The sequence below is a fragment of the Mastomys coucha genome, unplaced genomic scaffold (assembly GCF_008632895.1).
Source record: "Mastomys coucha isolate ucsf_1 unplaced genomic scaffold, UCSF_Mcou_1 pScaffold6, whole genome shotgun sequence".
NCBI lineage: Eukaryota > Metazoa > Chordata > Mammalia > Rodentia > Muridae > Mastomys > Mastomys coucha.
In genome coordinates this window covers 108709751-108732778 of record NW_022196912.1, presented here as the reverse complement: position 1 = coordinate 108732778, position 23028 = coordinate 108709751, and positions in this window count along the sequence as shown.

Below are 23028 nucleotides of genomic sequence, written 5' to 3'. Positions count from 1 at the left end.
GTAATATTTTGTGCTGCTTTTCTTCAAGAGTTTTATTATTTTAGGTTTATATTTAATACCATGATATAGACTACATGTAAACTCTGTTTATGATGCAAACAGAAATATGGTTTCCACATCAACATTTGCTTGAAAGATGACCCTCGCCTCTGTGGAAAGTGCAAGCAACATTGTATGAAAATATTTAATTGTCTCTGTAGCAGTTTGTTTCATATTCTTTACTTTACTCTGTAGCTCTCTAGGTTGGTTTGTCTGGCAGCACTACACTGTTCTGACGATTCTAACTTTCTTAAGAGTTTAAAAACATAGGGTGTGAGTCTTCCTACATTGTAACAGTGGCTAGGCTGTTTTATATGAAATTTAGAATAGGGTATGTCAAGAACATCACTAGAGGTTAAAAATAATTTGTTTTGAGTTTGTACATAGTGATATTAAATCTTTTAATTTATAAACATAGTGTGTCTTTCTTTTTCTTTTATTCTATTCATCAAATGTTCTTTATATTTCAATAATTCTTCTACTTCTTGGATTAACTAATTATTGAACATTCTATTATTTTTACAAGTACACTTATTACAAGTGTAGTTTTCTTTATACTGTGTATTGATGGCATATCAAAATGCAAGTCATTTTTTGAACATTTTAATTATATCAAGGGACTGGAAATGCAGCTCCTCAGTTAAGCACAGTAGCTTCTAGATTTGTAGATGCAAATTCTATTTCTAGCACTATCTTTAACTACAGCTCCAACAGATTTGGCACTCTCCTCAGGCTTCACTGGGTTCTAGGCATGCACGGAGTACATAGACATAAATAAAGGTTATGGATATTTTTACTGCAGTACGGTAGTTTATTTTTCTCTTTAATTCAGTTATTTTATATTTCATGAGTTTTATGAAACAGTAACTATTCCTATTTTAAATAGTCTAAACTATTGAAAGTAGTTCTGGCATAGTAGTGAGATAATATTTGATTTTCTATATTTTACATATAACTATGTAAATAACTATATTATTTGATTTTGTGCATCAATTATCCTTTGTTTGCTACTTACATATAATATCATTTTCAATGATTTATCTTTCAGTATTTTGCAAGTTTGGATCTATCTTTATAGCTATAAATTGTATATATTCTGATCATACGAATTCTGTTCAACTGTGTGTGTTGATTTAAAATTTTCATACATTTGCATTTGAGGTAGTTCCTGATTAGAAATAGCTTTACAGTGATACAGGTTTATACTTTTATACATCATTATGTCTAAATTTTTCAAATGCATTTGCATTTGCTTTAGTTTTCAGTAGAATATTTAAATTATCTTTAAATTAATAATTTAGGGATGCCACATCTATCCCTGATTTATCTGTGGCTACCATGGAGATTACTTTTTAACTTTTTTCTTTTCTTTTACTGAAAAACAGAAATTTTCCACATAGTACACCCTGATTATGCTTCTGCTCACTCTGTTCCTGCATTTATCCCACCTGTCTCTGCATTCAGTCCGACTCCTTTCTGTCTATCATTAGAAAACAAAAAATGTTTCCTTGGCGTAACAATAATAATAAAATAAGAAAAAATGAGATGAAACACAATATGACACAATAGAATGAGCAAACAAACAATAAACAGAAGGAAAAGAGTCCAACATTTGTGCACATTCAGGAATCTTATAAAAAATACCAAAATATATGCAGTAGAATTTTAAAAGAGAACATAAAAAATAAAAGTGATGAGATAAAATTTTAATCTAAAGGAAAAGTCCTGACATGACATTATGAAATAGGGACTTCCAAAGATGCCCTTGCATTTGTCTTCTATTGGCCATCTACAGCTGATCATTCTACCTACTTTTAAAATAGTTTTTTATTCCTCCACTGAGATTCTCTTGGAAGAAACTAAATCTACATTTGCAAGTGTCTGTCAATTTGAAATTGCTTTGGGGGTTAGTAATGGTGGGTTTTTGTTGTTATTGTTATTGTTGTTGTTGTTTGAGACAGGGTTTTTCTGTGTAGACCTGGCTGTCCTGGAATTCACTCTGTAGACCAGGTGGCCTTGAACTCAGAAATCCACCTGCCTCTACCACCCAAGTGCTGGGATTAAGGTGTATTCCACCACTGCCCAGCTAGGAATGGTATTGTCTTAGAGTTTTTACTGCTGCTGCAGCAAAACACTGAAACATTGTGGAGGAAAGAATTTATTTGGTTTATAATTCCACATTGCTGTTCATCAGCTAAGGAGTAAGTACAGAAATTCAAACAGGGTAGGAACCTGGAGGCAGGAGCTGATTCCCCTTGCTTGCTCAGCCTGCCTTCTTATAGAACCCAGGACTACCAGCAAGTGATGACACCACACACAGTGACCTGAGTCCTCCCCTCAGTGATCACTAATTGAGAAAATGCCTTACAGCTGGATCTCATGTAATAATTTTCTCAACTGAGGCTCATCTCTCTCTGATGATTGTACCTTGTGTCACAAAACCAGCCAATCCAGGAGTCATGTTGTCTACTTCTTTTTTTAGCTGTAGGATACCAACAGGTGAGGACCTGTTCATGTGTTCATGTCATGATTTCTTGATGTATTTGCTTTCTTGGTGTCCTTCTTCTCAGGCACTTTTCCACCTCTCTTCTTAGGGTTCTCTGAATCCTGGAGGTGAGGAATCTGATGGACACATCCCAGTTGATGCTTACAGTTTCATGGTCTATCACATTCTGTAGAATGTCTGGCCATGGTTCTCTGCTATCATTCCCATTTGCTGTAGGAGAAAGCTTTTCTAAGGAGAAGGCAGTTTGTCTATAGCAGATTGTCATTAGGATTCATTTTATTGTAATGCTCTTTGAACGGTAGTATTTGGTTTTATCTTAAGTCACTGGGCTATCAAGTCTCATGTTCTTGATCATACAAACAATATTAGGGTATGGGATCTACCTCAAGGAAAGGGCCTTCAATAAAATCAGATATTGGTTTCTTACACCCAAACGATTTATATTACACTAACCTGCATTGCAGTCAGTAGAACCATTGTTTATCAAATTGTTTGAGGATGGATTTGTCTTAAAATTTCACCTTTGGTATTGAACAAAGGACCATCCTGTACCAAAGATGCTACATAGGAGAGATAACAGCTCTATGCAGGTACAAGCTTTACTTTTTCATATTCAATGAGTTGTCTAGATGTTGCTTTCAGCAATGAAGATTTGTTATCAGTTTAATTAGAGCAACTGAGAGTCTTGGCAACATTGTGTGTTGTTTACTGTTCTCATTTAGCTAGTGATTCAGTTTTATATACCTAAGTCTGAGGATTTGTATCTCCCATGATTTGCCAACTTCATTTAGATCACCTTCATATGTATACATTTTTAGAAGGTTCTACTTTATTAGGTTTCCTAAGGGCCTATCAACTGGCCCTTAACTCTAGCTACTCACACAAATGCTCCCTTTTTTTCCATCTCTTCCCTGTCCCTCCCCATTGATCCTTCAGTTGAAGCCCCATCCATCTATCTTTAACTATTCTATTTCCCTTCCCTAGAGAAATCTATTTGTCAAGCTTTAGTCCCTTACTTTATCCCTAACCTCTACAGAGAGTAGCTTCATTACCTTTGGATTAACAGCTAATATTTACATATGCATCAATACAGACTACCTTTGTCTTTCTTGATGTAGGACACATCACTCAGGATGGTTTTTCTAGTTCCATCCATTTACCTGTGAATTTTATGATGTCATCTTTTAAACAGCTAAGTAATATTCTACTCTCCTGTCAAGGGACATATAATTTTTTACAAATTTCTGACTGTTGTAAGTGAAGCAGGAATGAACATGGTTGAGCAAGTGTCTTTGTGATAAGATGAAGGGTCTTTTGGGTATATTCCCAAGTGTAACATTTTTTCTATCTTTTCTAACCCCTTTCAACCCCCTTACCTCTGAGAGGGTGCTCCCTGAACCACCCAGCATCCTACCCACCACAGCCCCCAGCATCTCTCTTCCCTGAGGTAGCAAGTCTAAACAGGATTAGGTGCATCCCCTTCCACTGAGGCCAGAGAAGGCAGTCTTCTGCTGCATATGTGCTAGGGATCATGGATCAGCCATGTATGCTCTTTGGTTGGTGGTGCTGTCTCTGGGAGCTCTCAGGGGTCCCAGTTAGTTGCTGTTGTTTTTCCTATTGGGTTGTCATCCCCTTCAGCTCCTTCAATCATTCCTCTACCTTTTACATAGGGTTCCCTGACCTCAGGCCAAGGGTTGGCTGTAGCCCGCGTGGTCCTCTCGCCGGGAAGAAGACACGCGGACACTCTAGGTTCCTTCTGCAGCAACTGTTTTATTGTCTCCATCCATGGTGAAAAAAGGGGTCGAACCCAAAATCCGCACTGCTTATATACACCACAGTGCGTGTATCTGCCCACAGCATGGTGTGTCTGCTCATGATTGGCTGTTCGCTCATTACCCTATGTAACGCCCCGGGATGGGCTGTGACATGGCGTCCTTTCACTCTACACACATGCGCCAATAGTTGTCTACGCACATGCGCAAACAGTTGTCCACTAGGAGTTAACAGCGGAAGTAGGCGCCATCTTGCCATGGCGAATGCCTCTCAAGATTCACGGCTCCCAACAGTTGGCTATAAGTATCATCTGTCTCAGTCAACTGCTGTAGACTCTCTCAGAGGACACCCATGCTAGGTTCCTGTCTACATGCACAACATTGCATCAGTAATTATGTCAGGGTTTGGTGGCCACCTATGGTATTCCAAGCTGGACCGGCCGTTAGATGGCTTTAGTTTCTGCTCCACTTTTGTCATGACCTTAGCTGAAATGCCCAATAGTAGAGAGATGGAACCTGAAGAGACCACCTTCTGTAGATAGACAGGGCTCCCAGTGGAGGTATGAGGCCATGCACCATCTTCAGATTTTTTTGACACAGAATTGTTCCTGTCTAACCTTAATTTTTAAAGCCTTTATTTTTTATTAATCATTTTATTTGTTTACACTTAAAATGATATCCCCTGTCCTAGTTACCCCTCCACAACCCTCTATCCCATCTCCCTCTCCCCTTCCCATTTGACTCTGTGAGAGTGTTCCTCTATCCACTCAACCATTCCTGCCTATTTTTAATGATGGTTTTTAAATGCTTTAACATCAGCCACCAAAGGTGGTGGAAAAGAAAGGCTATTAGGAAACAAGGGAAGTGGACCTGTTTAAAAATGGTTCTTTGGAGCAAATCCCATCTGCCTTGTCAGGAAATGAGCAGTTTAGTTCATGGGTCAGCCACCGAAGCTCAATCTACTTGCAAATATTTTAAGAATATATCAGCAGTCCAGTTCCGTAGAGTCAGGAGAGCAAACACGAATTAGCAGTGGTGGCATGACCTAGCAGAGACAGCCATACCTCAGCCAAATGGACATGAGTCAGCAGGAGGGACCAGGATCACCAGAGACACTAAGTTTTCAGCTGTCTGTCCCAGTGAAGTGGAGATCAGAAAACACTCAAGACTCAGAAGTATTATGAACTAGCCCTACAAGGAAGTTCCTCTGACAGTCTGTTGAGTCCTATTTATCCTCCCTCTAAACATCACGTGTTCTCCATCAGTTTTGCTTCACCTTGTGTCTTGACTCAGCATGTGAGTCTGTCTTAGAAAAACTCCATATAAGTTTGTATCAGCTGACATTACTTGGTCAATCTTTCAGAGCCAGCTGGAGAGGCAAGAAACTCCCAACACACCACGAGAAGATTTGTGTGTGTGTGTGTGTTTCTATTTATGGATTCAGGAAAAATGGAGCTCAACTACACAATGTAAGGCAGACCAATATGTGCGTGTCTCATTGGTGAAGACTCCTTCATTGCATGTACTTTCATGTGTTGGCTTTAACAGGACATCCTTTCACCTGTGTCTGCTTCAGGAAAACATCCCTTCACTTGTTTGCTCAAGCAAAACACCACCCAACACAACTGATTTCTAAAACACTTTATTGTCCACTTAAGAGTAGTATAGCTAGATCTTGAGACAAATTGATTCCCATCTTAAGGAACTGCAATTTTATTTCCATAGTAGCTGTACAAGTTTCAATTCCCTCCTGCAATGGATGAATGTTCTTCTCATTCCACATCATATCCAGAGTGATCAATCACTTATTTATTGATTTTAGCCATTCTCATGGCTGTAAAATGAAATATTAAAGTAGTTTTTTATTTACATTTCTCTGATGACAAAGTATGTTTATCTTTCAAGTGTTTCATAGCCATTTGAATTTCTTCTTTTAAAAAGTCTCATTTTGGATCTGTACCCCATTTTTATATTTGGCTACTTGTTTTAATGATATATAGTCTTTGAGCTCTTTACATATTTTGAATATTAGCCTTCTATTGAATGTTATTCAAATAAGTTCCCATTCTGTATTCTACTACTTTGTGCAAATGAGAGGGTGCTTTTTTGCTTCCTACAAAGTTTTCAGTTTAATCAGATGCCATTTTTGTTAGTTTTAGTACCTGTGCTAATGGTGTTCTCTTCAGCAAGTTTTTTTTTTTCCTGCGCCAATGAGATCAAGGCTATTTCCTACTCTATTTTCAGTTTCAGTGTATCTAGTTTTATGTAGAAGTCTTTTATCTTTGGAGTTGAGTTTTGTGCAGGATGATAAGAATGGTGGTTTCTCATTCATGCAGCTATCCAGTATGAACAGCTCCATTTAATATGGTACATGTAGATGCAGTCTTGTTTTTAACAGCAAATTTCTGCCTTCTTAATCAGAAAGCAGGTATCCACAGCTGTGTGTATTTATGTCTGGGTCTTCAGTTCAACTCCATTGGTCAATATGTGTGTTCTGTGCCAATACCATGTTGTTTTTATTATTATATATCTGTAGTACAATTTGAAGGAGGGAATAGTGAAATCTCCAGAAGTTCTGTTAATATTCAGGGCTGTTTTACAGACCTTTGCTTTTTTTGTGTTTACCATAGGATGCTCAAGTTAGTCCTTTCAAGATCTGTGAAAAAATTGGGTAGTAATTTTGATGGGAATTACATTAAATCTGCTTATTGCTTTTTCTATTACTTTAATTTTTACTATACTTACCCTGCCAACTCACGACCATGAGAGATCATTCTATATTCTGGTATCTTCTTCAATTTCTTTCTGCAGTCTATTCAAGTTTTTATGATACAAGTTTCTCACTTGCTTGGTTAGAGGTATACCATAATATTTTACATTATTTGAGGCTGTGGTAAAATGTGTGGCATCCATGATTTCTTTCTTTGCCTATTTTGCCATTACTTTATAAAGAAGTGCTATTGATTTTTGTGAATTAATTTTATATTGAACTACTATTTGATGTTTTGTATCATTTTTGTACCTTGATGACCATTTTTTATTTACGTTAGGAAATTTTTCTTCTATGATTTTGTTGAAAAACTTATTCTATCCTTTTTACCTTGGTTTATTCTCTGTGGGTTTTCTATTATTCTTAGATGTAATCTCTTTTTGTATTGTCAAACATTCATTTCCTAAATATCTTGTGCCAAGTTTTGTTTAGAGTAATATTTTCTTTGGTTGTTTATTTTATCATATCTTCAATGCCTGAGATTCTTTCTTCCATCTCTTCATTCTGTTGATGTATGTTATCCATGATATTCCTGTCTGATTATCTAAATTTTCCATTTTCTTATTTTCCTCAATTTGGGTTTTCTTTATTGAATATATTTCCACTTTCAGTTACTGGATGGCTCTATCCATTTCCTTCTATGTTTTTTGTTTGTTTGTTTGGATGCTTAGATATTTCTTTAAGGAACTCTACTCATTTGCTCTTTAAGGATCTCTATCATATTAAAAAATTTTCAAAATCTTTATCTTGTGGTTCAGCTATGTTGAGATGCTCAGGTAAATGAATATTGTCATACTGTGCTGGCATTGAAGGACTCTTGTAGAGATAGCTTTCCTGGTTGTTACTGTACTTTTATGCTGGCATCTAATCTTCTGGTATGGGAAGACTGTAATTCTAGGTGCTAATATCTGGTCTTTTGTTTGTTCAGTAGGTGTTTTTTTTCCCCTTGGTTTCTGTTACCCTCTCTGTTTTGTAATTAGCATGTGGTGGTTGTGTATTGTATGGTAGGAAATTCCTATGGCATCCTGATAGGTGTGGCCACTGGAGGGTCCAAGTAAAATATGTTCCTAAGTATTGGGAGCTAATACCTTAGTAATGGGATAGGCTAAGAGGGGGAAGCTAAGGTAGCTCAAAATAGGGAGGAAAGCAAGATGTACTACCAGGTTCTGTATAGTCTCCTGGGAATGAGGGCAGAGAACAACTAGCAGTTAGAACTGGTAGTGTACTATACATGTGGTAAGAAGAGTGGTAGGTTGATACTTAGGAGATAAGGCAGAGTAAAGCTCTGAAACCCACTTATCTGCTTCTCTGGTCTTCTTGATTTTCTGACAAGCTTGACCGGAAGTTTCACTGAGTAAATCTGCTGGAATTAGAGAATGGGATGCAAGATGAGTTGAGAGGATGGTTGAAGAACTGAGCGATCACCTGGAGCTGGGACTCAGAGGAGGCAGAGACTGCAGCAGAAGTTAGGCTACAGAGATGGAGATGAGGTTAGGAGTTGGAATTTGACAAAGAGAAGAGAGAGCAATGAAAGCCTGTGGTTAGGTTACAGATCGTACCTGTTCAGTGAGTTCCCAAGGAATGCCTGCTGAATTGGGGACTGGAATCAAAGGATGAGTGGTGGGAGTATTGGAGGGAGTATTTGTATGGTCTGCTGGAGAGATGACATGGAAGGAGGTCAGGCTGCAGCAAGTCTGCTCTACAGATCTGGCAGTGTCAAAATGGAATTGGATTTGGAAGACCAGAGGGAAATATTAAGGTTTACAGTTAGTGTAGTTGTTTTCCTGGCAGAAATAGCCTGATACTTTTAAGGTCTTAAAGAACTGATCCTCTAATTTTACTAATAACAGAAAATTCCTAATATCATACAAAAGTTCTGCTCCTTTATAGTTCTGCCTCAACTTTCAACTGTTTTTGAACAAAACAGCAGCTTTCTGTATATCAAAATTTAATATAACAATATTTTCAACCTATTAGAAATGGACAAGAGAGAGCTGGCTCAACTACTCATCTGCTGTTAGGTGGTGTGGATAAGGAAGTGATCCCTCCTCCCTCAGCAAATGCAGCAGTTGGTAGAAATAGCTGTGGGGTCGTGGGGACATGAGAACAGGCAGGCTGTTCCTGACCCTTACCTGCTGTAGCACTTGGGAGAGCAGGCCCTGCATATTGTCTGGACACCACAGTAGAGCTGGTGCTGGTGGAGGTGAGCCTGCCCTGACAGCAAGAGTGCAGGAAAGCTGGAACTGCCACTCAGCTATAACAGGTTGGTGGGGAAATACCCTCTGGCTCCTGACTCCACCTGAACCACTCAGAAAAGCTAACCCTCATGAAAATTATCCCGGTCCCTCACCAGCTACAACACTTAGGAGAGCAGGCCCTGCATCCTGCCTCTGAACAGTGGAGCTGGCCCAGATGGTAAAAGCACAGTCCCAAGGGTGAGAAAGCTGGAGAGCTGGCCCACCTCCTCAGAGGCTACAGCACTTGAGAGAGTGGGCTCCCACACCTTGACTGGGTAGCTCAGTGGAATTGGTTCTGGAGGTATGGGTGTGGGTGAGCCAAACAGAAGAGCTGAACCTGCCTCCTGCATATGGTGATTTTGAGTGGCCTATAGCCTAGAAGTGCTGGAGAGCTTTTCCTGATGGTAGGAATAAAGGAGAGCCTATGTGCCGAATAGCTCAACTACCACCCATGCCTTGATGCAGGGCTCTGAATTGGCCCACTCTAAATTCCATACCATCTGCAAATAGTTGGGATGTGTGAAAGGGACAGTCCTGCTAATTCTAAGCTGCAGAATCTCCATGACATTGGGCAACAATAGGATAACTGGGAGGAGTCCCAATGAAGATCCAATATTGATGGTGCCACAGAAGCTAGAGATCTTCAATGAGATCAGTGACTCATTGTAATGAGCATTTGCAAGTGAATATGGGTAGACAAAGGATTATACTGTGGGACACACTGTGATATACTTCAGCTTCCAAAAAGAGATGTTTTCTATGCCTTACTTGTTCTTGTTGTTTTTCTTATTTGCATGTTTTTTGTTTTGTTTTTGTTTTTGTTTTTTTGGGTTTTTTTTTTGTTTGTTTTTGGTGGAGGGGGCAGGTTTCAAGTGTGAAGTGCAGATATGAGGGGACAGGGAAATAAGCTGGACTGGACTGTGGATGTCAAAGTCACAAAAAAATCAATACATTTTTTAATATTTAAAATAAAAATAATATAAAGTAGAAGAGAAATACAATGTGAAGTTAGAAATAAATATTATAGTAATTTTGGGTTTTAGAGGTTTTTTGTGTTAATACATCAGTTATTTACATTGTGCAAAAAATAAAACTAAAATAATGAAATGCAAAACATTTACAAAATCATTAGAGTACTGGCATAATTCCTGGAATCTTGTGTGCTCTTCACTAGTATGACTGCCAGGTTCTGCTTTTATATACACCTCATGAGTCTCTTCTCCCATTGGACAAAAAAAATACTGGAGATAACAATATCCCTGTTTTTACTTTATTTGATAATATTTTAATCCAAACCCATTAAATAAAATAATCAGAAACATATTATCTCAAATCTTGCCAGTAAATTATGAATCAACCATACAAATGGATTCACTGCTTGCAGAGACACTTTTACGACACTCTTTAGTGACTGTTGGGAACAGTGGCTACCAGCTAATTAAATAGAAAAGCAGAAACAGTTCTAAATAATCCATTTGATGTGAGAAAGGAGTTTATCAGAAGTCAAATGGGGATTTGTAGCACTAGACATGGATTACAACTCTGTGACTTATACTTCATGGAGGAATTTGGAAGACGAGGAAATGTTCATGATTTATGAATACTCTGTGACTGGGTTGGATTGAGTACATCCTCTGACTTCACCTAGTGTTTCTCAGGAGTAGAATTGCACATAAGTGAACAAGAATATTTTTTTCTGTACTCAAATTGTGCCTAACATTCCTGTCATGTTAGAACAAAGCCTGCTTTCAAAATGAGTCTTAAACATAAGAGGGCTGCCCTATAATCATCCAATGAATTAGATTTCTAAGAAGTGAAGAATTTAAATATCTCTACATCTTTCACAGTTTCTGAAAAGCCCCTGAATTGACCTTGTACAACATTCTATAATCACCCTACCTTTGAACAAGCTGGATTTAAGTTTGAATACTTTCTTTAATTGTTTAATATTGAATACACATCCTTGACCCCTTTAAGTTCAGGTTCTTCATGTATGAAAAAATATTAAATTTATTCTATATAGGTTGCTATGATGATTAAAAAATGAAATATATGCAAATTCCTTAGAAAGTAAATGTCACACATATATTATTCAATCATAGTAAGTACATCAATATTTTTAATCACAAAATATACTTTTTGTGCTATGTACATTTATGTTTGTATCATTGTTTGGAAATATAACTCTGAAGTTTTAATAACTTTTTTAAAAACTCATGCTCCTCATTTTCTTTGAAGTAAGACTGCCTGGTTCAGAATACATACCTCACATTAATTAGATGGATTCATATTTGAGATAGGGTAGAAGATTTTATTAATTGTAACATCAGATCTCCACACTTTCTGGCTTTGATGCTGAAATGTGAGCTGAATGTGTTTTCTCCACAGAAATGGTAATGAACCTCATTCTAGTTTGGCAGTTTTATATAACATCTAAAATATTATTGGCTGCTACCTCGATAAGTTTACATAAAATCTCAGAAGTCTAGAGACAGTTCACTATTGAAATGGGACACTTACAGGAATCTAGAGATGGATGAGAAAGTTCAGAATATGACATTTTCTATTTTCCTAAGAGTATTTGTGTCTTCTGGAGATTATTTTCTTAAGTCAAGAAACATGGTTTCTCACCTATATAGATAGATTAAAAGCAGATAAATTTTAGGCAGCATTCTAGTTTACAATTCTTGTCACTATCTCCCCCTCTCTCTCTTATTTTTGTCATACTCTACTTATGTTCAACATAGCAAGTCTACCAGCAGATGCAACTTTGTTGTGAAAATTTATGATCATTTAGTTACCTTAATTTTGTCTCATAGAGGAAGAAAATATAACCTAAGCAACCATTATAAGTGTAGGACGAAATGATCTGTGACAGATGCACTTTTATTTTACTAAAGTAACAAAAAGGGAGCATATATTATTCTTACTAGAAGGGTTTAAAAAAAACAAAAGGAAGAAAGAAAAAAGATATGAACTTTAAGATATTACTGAGTCTGCTTTTATAAGACATGTTACAGACAAGGAACAGAGAAATGGGACTTGGTTGCAAACAGAGTGCTAGCACTTCTGAAAATGGTATTTCCTACTGTTTGTTGACAGTGGAAACTAAGAGGGGTGGAGCTTCAGGACTACTGCAGATTGCTCAGTAATAGAGCATTCAACTTTTGTGTTGCTGCTTATTCCATATAGACTAGAATCCCCCAGAATAAAACAACATTTACATAGGGCCATGTAGATGGTAGATTTTTCTAGAGAAATTATGAAAACTCAGTTTTAACAATAAGGAGAAGCATGAGCCTGAATAGAAAATAAAGTCATATTTTCTTGGAAGAAAGGGGCATGAAAAACAAGGCAGGGAAGAATTTCTAAAGGACTTTAGGAGGAAGCAAAACTCAGTGTAAGTTGCCAGGGCTCATATTTCATTTCCACCCCACAGTGTTTTAATAGACCACGCAGTGTTTTAATACACAATACTAGGGAAGGGACAATTTTGATACTTTTTCTTAAATTTCACGTCCTAAGATAGAGCTTTGATCTTTTTTTCTTCTTGTTGTTGCTGTTGCTCAGATGCATTGATAGTTTACAGTTATGTATTAATTTTCTTTGTCTCTTGTAAAAGCAACTTTCATTAGCTACCTGTAGTTGTTGTCTTGGAGGCTTACTGCTGAATAAACTTACTCTTTGTAGCTCTTTCTGATCTGAACTCTGGATGGCTGGTTCAACTCAATTGTTCTGGCTCAAACTCCTCTCCCTGTTGACTGATTCAAATTGGCATTTCTCAGCTTCTGACTGCATTGCTCTTTTTGGAAAGACTGCCTCTGAAGTCCTTGAACTGAACTGCTCTGAACTGCACTCAACTAAACTCAACTGAAGCGCACTGAACTGAACTCTCTGACTGACCTGACATGACCTGACCTGACCTGACTTGACCTGAAATGAACTGACCTGAACTGAACTGAAATGAACTGACCTGAAATGAACGGAACATTGAACACTGAACACTGAACACTGAACTGAACTGAATTGAATGAAATTCTAATCGTTGTCTCTCATTGCTCCATAGCCTCTTTTTCCTTCCATGTGAGACTTTGATATATCCTATCTCTTACTCATTCTGTCAAATTTTTGCTCTGAATCATTATTTTGTCTGCCCCTGAATTAGACATCACTATTTGGGATCAAAGGTGTGTACTAAGGAAATATTTGCTTTCTACCCATCATATATATGGATGTGATCCCTTTCCAGAACAGCCATCTTGTTGTATTACCCAGCAGTCTCCCCAAATATCTAACTCCTCTTATCATCTAAATCTTCTTTTAAAAACATCATCCTTATGTTACCATGCTGCTTTTATCATAAACTATGTAATTTCTAAATATTTGCCTTGTCTAAACTAACGAATTTATTAATATTGGAGGGAAAGGACCTTCAAACACCATATAGATAAGGCTAACTTTGAACTCACAACTTTTCAGGCTTCTGAATACAGGGATTACAAATCTATGGTACCACATCTGACTCTTATTCACTTACAATTCATGTTCCATATGCACTTGGAGGATCTGCCTGCTAGACACCTATGGTCTCTTTAAAGCTCCTGCTATTTGAATTTGAGGCTCATCATGCTCCTGTAACTGATCCTTTAGTGACCTCAGGAGGCTCTCTTCATGCTGATTCCATGGACCAGCATCCCGTTTGCATGATGACTGACTCTGTGATGGATGGATGTCTCATTGCTTCTTCGTGCACACATCTCACATGTCTCACTCTTTGATATCACTCTTCCTTCTGACTACTGACTTTGCTTAAAATAATCTCTTTCAGACATCCTGAAGCCCAAATGTCAAAATACATACATGTCACATGTCCTTGTACTTCTAAGAAAATGCTAAATCTTAAAAAATACTAAAAGTACTAGGTGATATGTTAATGTCATAAGTGCTCATTGTATTTATTATTATTAGCTAAAATATGTCATGTTGGAAAACATTTAATAAATTATTTATGTTTATTGAAATGACTTACATTTTTATTAAAATTGTAGGGCTATTAAGATATAATGCTATGTAAGTTAATTTTAATAAATGCTTAAATCAATATGTGATGGATAGCTTATAAAATTTTATGTTAATTTAATTTGCTAATTAATTTCTAAAATATCTTGAAATAGAACATGGACTTTTTCACATTTAAAAATACAATATTTTCTTTAATGCTGATTTACTAGTTAAAAAGTCACCTTGGTCTGTCCTTTATAATATTTTATATGCTTTGTGAATATGTTTGCATTTTTAATGTCAAAGACCAGCATTGACATCACAGGGTAAACTGAAGTGGAGCATAGAATCAGGGACTGACCACTGAGCAGATTTATCTCTTAAGGAACAAAGGTAGATTGTAGATTTTCTGGGGCCAGCAAAATATTTTCTGGGAACAATAAGAAGGGTAAAAGAACACACACATTCACACACACATACACACAGTGGCTGAAGCAGGGGTCCATAAGCTCCAACAGATTCATGCATATAAATACATACATTCACGTACATTTATAGGATTGAGCAAAGTTCAAACCATTATACATATATACAGATACAGATACATATATTTTTCACGGATGGAGCAAATCTTCCACCATTTTACACATAAATACATTTGGAGGATGGAGCAATGCTCCAACTTTATTTTTTCTCCCATAACTTACATATCCCAGCAAAATCTTTCAAGTAGTACAAATCTCATAATGTGGTTACATTATATTTTTCTGTAAGTGAATAATCACAATGAGTAGACATAAGAAAAAATATGTTCCCTAATACGAATAAAAAGAAGACAAATTCCTAAGAACCTATATACACCCTTTTTTTAGTGTAAAATAGAATTTATTTAAGGCATGGGGAGGGGAGTTAAGATGGTAGTACAGACAGAGAGAAGGAGAAAATAGGGAAGTAGAGGCTGGCCATGTCCACATGGAGAGGGGGAGGAAGCAAGGGGGCAAGCAGGAAGCAGGAGTATGAAAGAGCCTATATATACCCATAACTTAGCAACTTGTTATAGATTAACAAAGTACAAGCAAGCAAGGTAATTTTCTCAGCCAATTTCTTTTACTGGCAGACAACAATTTGCAGTTACAAAGAAAGAATCAATTATTTTATTATTTATCTTTTAAATAAAGTAATCTTATAAAAAACTTAAGAGAGTCACACATCTAAAGTTATACAAAACAATCAAGCCTTCCTAATGTAAATTCTCAGGGTCTACTCATTATAATTATTTATTAAATTATATCAGAAAAACATAGAACAAAAAATGGGTACAATAAACTAGTCATCACTTTGACTACAAGCTCAGCTTTAGCAAGAAATGGAAGCCAGCTAGTGCTGGTCAGGCTGCCATTGTCCTTGTTCCCTGACCACAGAAATACACCTAGCTCCACTACTTAGAGTGTATCTTTCTGAACTTCAAACTGCTCCCTAAATTTTTCCTATATCAAATGCACCAGCAAAACCACCTTAACCTAACTTTACTAATAATCTTCATTTCCAAATTCTTACTAACAGTGGTGGACATTGCTACCAAGTTACACCTTTAAATTCTTTCTGAGAGTGGAGGATGAATCATTAATTTGCCCCAGCAGTAATACTTGAAAAAGATCTATCATTATTATTGTAAATGTAATGATACTATGTAGTGAATGGCAGGGACCTCTTTAGAGTTTTCATACAACTCAGAGATTAGGAAGGAAGTGCGGACAACAAACAGCAAAACTCCACACAGCATGAAGTCCACAGGACACAGACCTGGGGTTCTGCCTTTATAAGGTACAACCTTTGTGGTTGTGCTAAATGGTAGGCTACAACCCATATCCTCACAATCTGTCTGTCTGTTCTTCTTGTGTGGTTTCTATTGCTGTAGTTGATTAATGCACTCTAATCTCAGTGGCTGCTCACTTCAATGCTCTAGGTTCTATAATGAAAGACAGATAGACAAACACACACACAGAGAGAAACACACACACACATAGCCTTATGTTTAATATGCCTTAATCAGCTCAGTGATTGGGCTACTTACAAACTTCCTTATTGCTAATGCCTCCCCTCCAATACTCCTGAATTATAACTTACTAATTTAGACCCAAAGATGTGTGTCCTGGGCTGCTCTTCCCCAGCACTTAAATGATTATATGCTTTCTCTTCTGCAGCTTTCAAACCTGGACCTTATTCCTTATCTAACATGGTGACTCTGCTTCTTCCTTGGTCCCCTTGTCCACCAATCCTTGAACAATTTTGGAAACTGAAATAATAATGCAAATATTGAATCAAATCCACAACAGGTTCTGAGCTTCTTCATATAAGTATACTCATAAATAAAAAAGTTTTGTCTTCTTCTTACTCTAAATAAAAGGCAAGTCATTTTATGAAATGAACATAGAAATATATCTGACAATGTACTTAATCTTTACTGTTAAATTTTAATAAGATAAATCAACCTTAATTTTCAGTCCAATCAATAATTAATGTCTTTGCATTTTATTGATCAAATTTTGAAGATGGCTTACATGTTTTTAAATAATTAAGGATTTTTATTAATTTTGTACAATGTTATAGTTTTCATTGCACATATTCACAAAACTTAAAATAACTAAGAAAACAGGTTATCGTTTATAAGTGTGTTAGAGTAACTAGAGTCATGACTCTTTACAAACCAAGTTTTAAATCATAAGTCAAGTATGAATTATGAATTTATATTTTATAATAATTCTCAAAGATTTTTTCTTTAACAATTTTATGTTTTATCTCATCATCGAGATTATTCTGAATGGCATTTTCTTCCTATGCCTTTACCATGATTGTGTGGTACTTATGGTAAAACAACATAACCAAAACCGAAACAATAATAATACTTGGGGACAAAATGATTTATTTGTCTTGTATGTCCCAACCACGGTGCATTATTTATAATGGAAAACTAGGTGAGGAGCATAAGGAATGAACCTGGAGCCCAGAACTTAAAGAAAGACTATGGAGGGATCTGGCTTATTGATTTGTTGCTTAGTCATCTTCCTTATACAACTAAGGACTACCTGATTAGAAGTGATACCACCCACACTGGGCTGAGCATTCCCACAACAATGATTAGCTACTAAAATGACCTATAGACTTTCCCACAGGCCAATCCTAGGGAAGTGTTCTCCTAGTCAAAGTTCTTCCAAGATGCCTTTACTTTGTGTCAAGTTGGCAAAAAACTACCCTGCACAGCAATCTTTCAAACACATCCTTTTTAAATCCTTACTCTAATTACTCTGAAATGTGAAGTCCAAGTTTAACGTATAGTGATAAAATAATTCAGAACTGAAAGAGAGAAATGTCAGGTGATGAAGCAGTGTTTCCTAAGGCAAAATGAAAACAAAAGGTTCTCCAAATACAAAGTAAGCCTCTCTTTTCATATGAATTTCAATGAATTTTGAAATAACAACTCATTGATATTACAATTTAGTCTAAGAAGAGATTTAGTTAATGCGTTTAAAATAATGTTAAACTGTCTGATGTGCTTACTCTCAACTTTTCTTCCATGCTTTCATTATGTCTTTGTTTTATATAAATCAGATTAAACTGAAAATTTGGAATACATACAGAAATCCATACTCTGGATAGTTTGGAGATTATACAAGATTCATCACATCAATAAACTCAGGGCTTTGTCTTGTCTATGGTGCTGGTACAAAATATTCATTTCATATCTGTAAATAAGGAAGGAGAACCAAGTATAGTGGCTTAGAGAAGTTGGACTTTTCAATAATATTCATATAAATTAGAAAATAAATATTATCTAGGTTTACTTAAGATCTTGTTGCTTTCTGTTATAAGTATTAGATTTATGTAAATTTTATGTGAGAAATTCTATTTCTTTCAAAGTCAAGACCAGTTAATTATTCAGAAAATTTTGTCCCTGCTTATATTCATTTAGGGATACCCTGATTTGAGGTCTAAGATAAAGTTTGGGTGTTCAAGAACACAAACTTACTTCAAGGAAGCATCTAAAATCTTCTATATTTTTGAAAAAAGAGATTTGGGTTAATTTCTTCTTGAAAATATATATAAAATTCTATGCTAATTATAAACAAACTTTTCCTACTACAGTATGGAAAAGAACTGTCAACAACTCCTCAGGACAATTATATAGATAACATCCTTTTTTTTTTTTTTCTTGTTCTTGGGTGTGATTCTTGAATTTGTATATTTATTTACCTACATGCAGATGATCAACATTGATAAAATAAGAAGTATTTTAAATTAAATGGTATATTCAAAGTCATAACTCACTGGATAAAGGGGCTTAAGCCAACCTTGAAGGCCTGAGATGGATCTTTGAGGTCCATACAATAAAATTATTGAATTCATTGACTCTCACAAGCTCTTCTCTGATCTGGTCACTCACACACACACACACACACACACACACACACACACACACACACATCCAAACATGCACACAATCACACACATATAAATTAACAACTTTTAAAAAATTAAATTTAGTACAATCTGAATATATAAGTCCTTCTTTGTAGGAGTACAATTTTTTTATGTGCATTTTAAAGAATACATAACAGGCCAGAATAAGACTAGGAACATATAATCATGTATCATGGTATCAAGGCTAGACAAGGACACTGTTAGGATTCCCACAAGAACACCAAGCTACATCACCATAACATATATACAGAAAATCTTGGTCATATTCATACAGGCTCCCTGATTTTTTATGAAGCTATTTGAGCCTAGGTCAGTGGATTTTGTGAGCTGGGTTCTTGTGTTGTGCTTGACTCCATTGCTCTTCCAATCCTTCCTCCTCTTTCTTCATAGGACTTCACAATCTCCAGCTAATATTTGGTTGTAGAACTCTTCATGTGTTCCCATTAGTTTCTGGATAGAGTTTCTCTGATCATTGTTATGCTAGGCTATGGTCCCAGCACATCATGCAAGAATGACAAAGTGTTGTTTTTGGAGATTTTTTGGATAAGTTGATGTCCCAATCCCTCCATTGGAGGCCTTGTCTAGTTACAGAGAATAGCCAGAACAAGCTCTGTGCTTCCCATTACTAGGAGCTTCACTAGCATCATTCTTGAAGATCCATTAGCCCTAGGTTTTCACTTTACTCCTGAAATGCCACCCAATTATAGTTGTCTTTCCCAGTATTATCTCCCAGAAAATCTAGTCTTATGAGAAACATTATGGAGGTCAGAGTCTAGACAAGCTCTTTGAGAAGCTCTGACTTAAATATTAACTGATCCTATGGTATTTAATCATTTAACCATTCATTCATTCATTCATTCATTCAAATTTTCTTGAACGCTGATGTTAAAACATTTCTTTAGACATATAGAATAATAATAGAGGGATCTAAAAATTTCTCTGCCGTTAAGAAACATGTATCCGTTATAAAATAATGATGATGTGAACTAATTTGCAATATAACTGAGCAAGTGGTGATTGACTAGTCTTTGGTGGAGAGGAAAAAGATGAAGACCTATACTTTTCCCAGAGTTTTCTTTGCTAGAAACACCATGAAAAAAATCAACTTTTATAAAGTAAAACATTTAACTGGGGATAGCTTACAGTTCCGATGTTTATTCTAGCATCATCATGGATAGAAGCATGACTGTGTAGGCAGATATGTTACTGGAGAGGTAGCTGAGAGTTCTGCATCTTGATCAGTAGGCAGCAGAAAGAGACTGATTTGAGCTTTTGAGACCTTAAAGCCCATCCCCACAGTGATACAATTCCTCCTATAAGCTGACACCTACTCCAACATGTCCATACCTCCTAATACCATGACTATATATCATCCAAGCATTAAAATACATGAGTTTATGGGGACCATTCTTATTCAAACTACTATGATGCTGCTTCCTGAAAAGGAACTATTTTTGATAGTGGATATATAATTGAGAAATTCTAGTGTATACCATACAAAATAAATATTTGCTACTAGTATAGAGATTATAACACTAAGTTTCTTAGTAAAGTTGAAAAATTGCTTTATAGGAAATCTTATAATGATTTGGGATTTGATTTCTGTCCATAGAAAATACTTCATGGAATGGAGAACTGGAGTAGTTCTATGCCACCACACAGGTAAGGAGCACCGAAGATGAACTGTGACAACACATTGTAGAGAAAACATGAAAATGGAATCAGTTCTATTTCTATGGTAAAAGTTGTTTTAATGCATGTCTTTTTAATTATACTCAGCAAAAATAAAGTGATCCATTAATGCAATGCATTGGAAACATATGAGCATATATAGGTGATCCTATGTTTCATATTGTGTGATATTTTAATTAAAATATAGAAATGTTATAATGAACATTTTAAATAAATTCATGAAGCACAGCATATTTATAAATCAAAACTGAAAATTTATCTTGTTCTCACAGTGGTGAAGATAGGTAGCCGATAGCAGGAACCAAGGATCATTTGCTTTCTAGTTAAGCCATTAAAAGTGCAGACATGCTCTGACAAGAAATCTGTGATTTTTCAATATATTAGAGAAAATGAGAGAAGACTGCAGGTCAAGATCTGTACTGTGTTTGAAAAAAATCTATGAATTAAATATAAGATAAAAATATCTATTTTTAGTCAAATGACTCCTAAAGATTTCTAACATAAAATAAAAAGGAGAAAGAAAAAGGGGCAGATTTTGAGTTCAAGGTCAAGCTGCACTGATAGCAGTTTTCAAGATAACAGCAAAAGTAATATTAAACAAATAAATCACAATGTCAATATTGTCATTAAGTATTTTGCTTTCTTAATCTCACCTCTATTTTCAGATAGTTTTAAAATTGCAATAACTTGCCTATGTCAACTTAAGCCTAGTTGACTATTTACAGTTATTTAGAAAACTGATAATGAAGGATATTTTAGTTTGGGATAGTGTGTCCTTAAGATATGAGCAATCTAAGATTTGATTCCAGACACTACATTAAACAGATCATGATGGAATAACTTAGCACTTAAAGATGCTTAGGCAGGAACATCAGGAACTCAAGGCTGTCTTTGGCTGTTGTTCCTTTGAAAGCTAGCCTAGGCTACATGAGACTGTGCCTTAAATAGAAAAATAAAGAAAGGGTTTGCTTAATTAGGCAAAGATTATGGAATCTGAAATTATTGAACTGAAGACATTCTAAATTATGATTTTTTTAAAAAATATTAAATAATCTTCATTGTAGATGATATGATATCCTTGTGTGCAAAAATAAGCATGAAAAACAATGGTGAGTCCTGTATGGCCACAGGAGGGACAGAGTAACATGGTTTCATGCCCCTGGGCCATAGATATCATGGTCCTACTTTAGAAAATGTTCTCCCTGCCAAGTTTATCAAGTAATGTCATCTCTGCTATGGTTAATGACCCCATGATAATTAGAGACAGCACAAGTATGGGAGACAAGGTTATGTCTAATGTCTCAGCAAAGTTGTAAACACTGACACCTTCAGGACAGCCCTTAAGGCTGTGGGAAAGAATTCTGAAAATGTGAGTTCAAAAACATATAATTTCTCAATTATGCAAAATAATGCAATATGATTTATATGAAGGGCTGCATGGAGCTAAAAGAACAGAGGCAGCTATACTATGAGCCAGCTTGTCAGACAGCAACAAAGGCAAGCAAATTCATGACTTCCAGGCCAGCATGGGGAAGAGTAAATTTAGGTATAGGTGTGGTTGGAATGGTAATCTCAGGACAGGATAAGACCCAGATAAATTTCTTGTTTGTGCTTACAAAGGCAGGCAGGTCTCTGAATTCATTTGCCATGTTAAAAAAGTAAAACGTTTATTGTCCTAAGAATCACGGGCTAATGTCTTGGAATGATGATTCATAGAATAATCAAAAGGAAACCTGAAGTAAATAACTGATTTTATATACAAGTAACTGAACTGATATGAAAACATAAGACTCTCTGAGCCTTGGTTTGTGAGAGCTATCTGGAGGAGCTGTCTGGAGAGCTCAAGAGAAAGCTGTACCCAGCAGAACATGGGCCATCAACTTGTACTGCAGGATTTACTTCTGAACTTTGAGTAGTTTTTGTTTGGTTGTTTGGTTGTGGTTTATTTTTTTTTTCGGCTGTTCTCAAATATGTCTTCTCTCAGAAACTCCTCTCCAAGTCAAGTTTATCTTGGCAAAATGATAAATATTAAATACACAGGGATGTCTTTTCTGTGAAAGGGGTGTACACCTGTTTTCTGCCCAGACAGCGTATTGATCTGTGCTACTTACAGGGTCAGGCTACACCTGACTCCTATAGACGATTATGTATATCCCAGAGTCTTCCTCCTTACATCTTTTTTTTTTAATTAGATATTTTCTTTATTTACATATAAATTTCTCCTTTCCCAGTTTCCCCTCGAAACAAACAAACAAACAAACAAACAAACAAAATCAACAAGAACAAACCCCTGTTGCCTCCCCCTTCCCCATGCCTGCCACCCCACCCTCTCCCACTTATTAGCCCTGGCATTCCCCTACACAGGGCCGAGGTCCTCTCCTCCTATTGATGATCGAATGTGCAATCCTCTACTATACACGTGCTGCCAGAACAATCGGACCCACCATGTGCAGTCCTTGGTTGGTGGTTGAGACCCTGGGAGTTCTGAGGGTATTAGTTAGTTCATATTGTTGTTCGTCCTAAGGGGCTGCA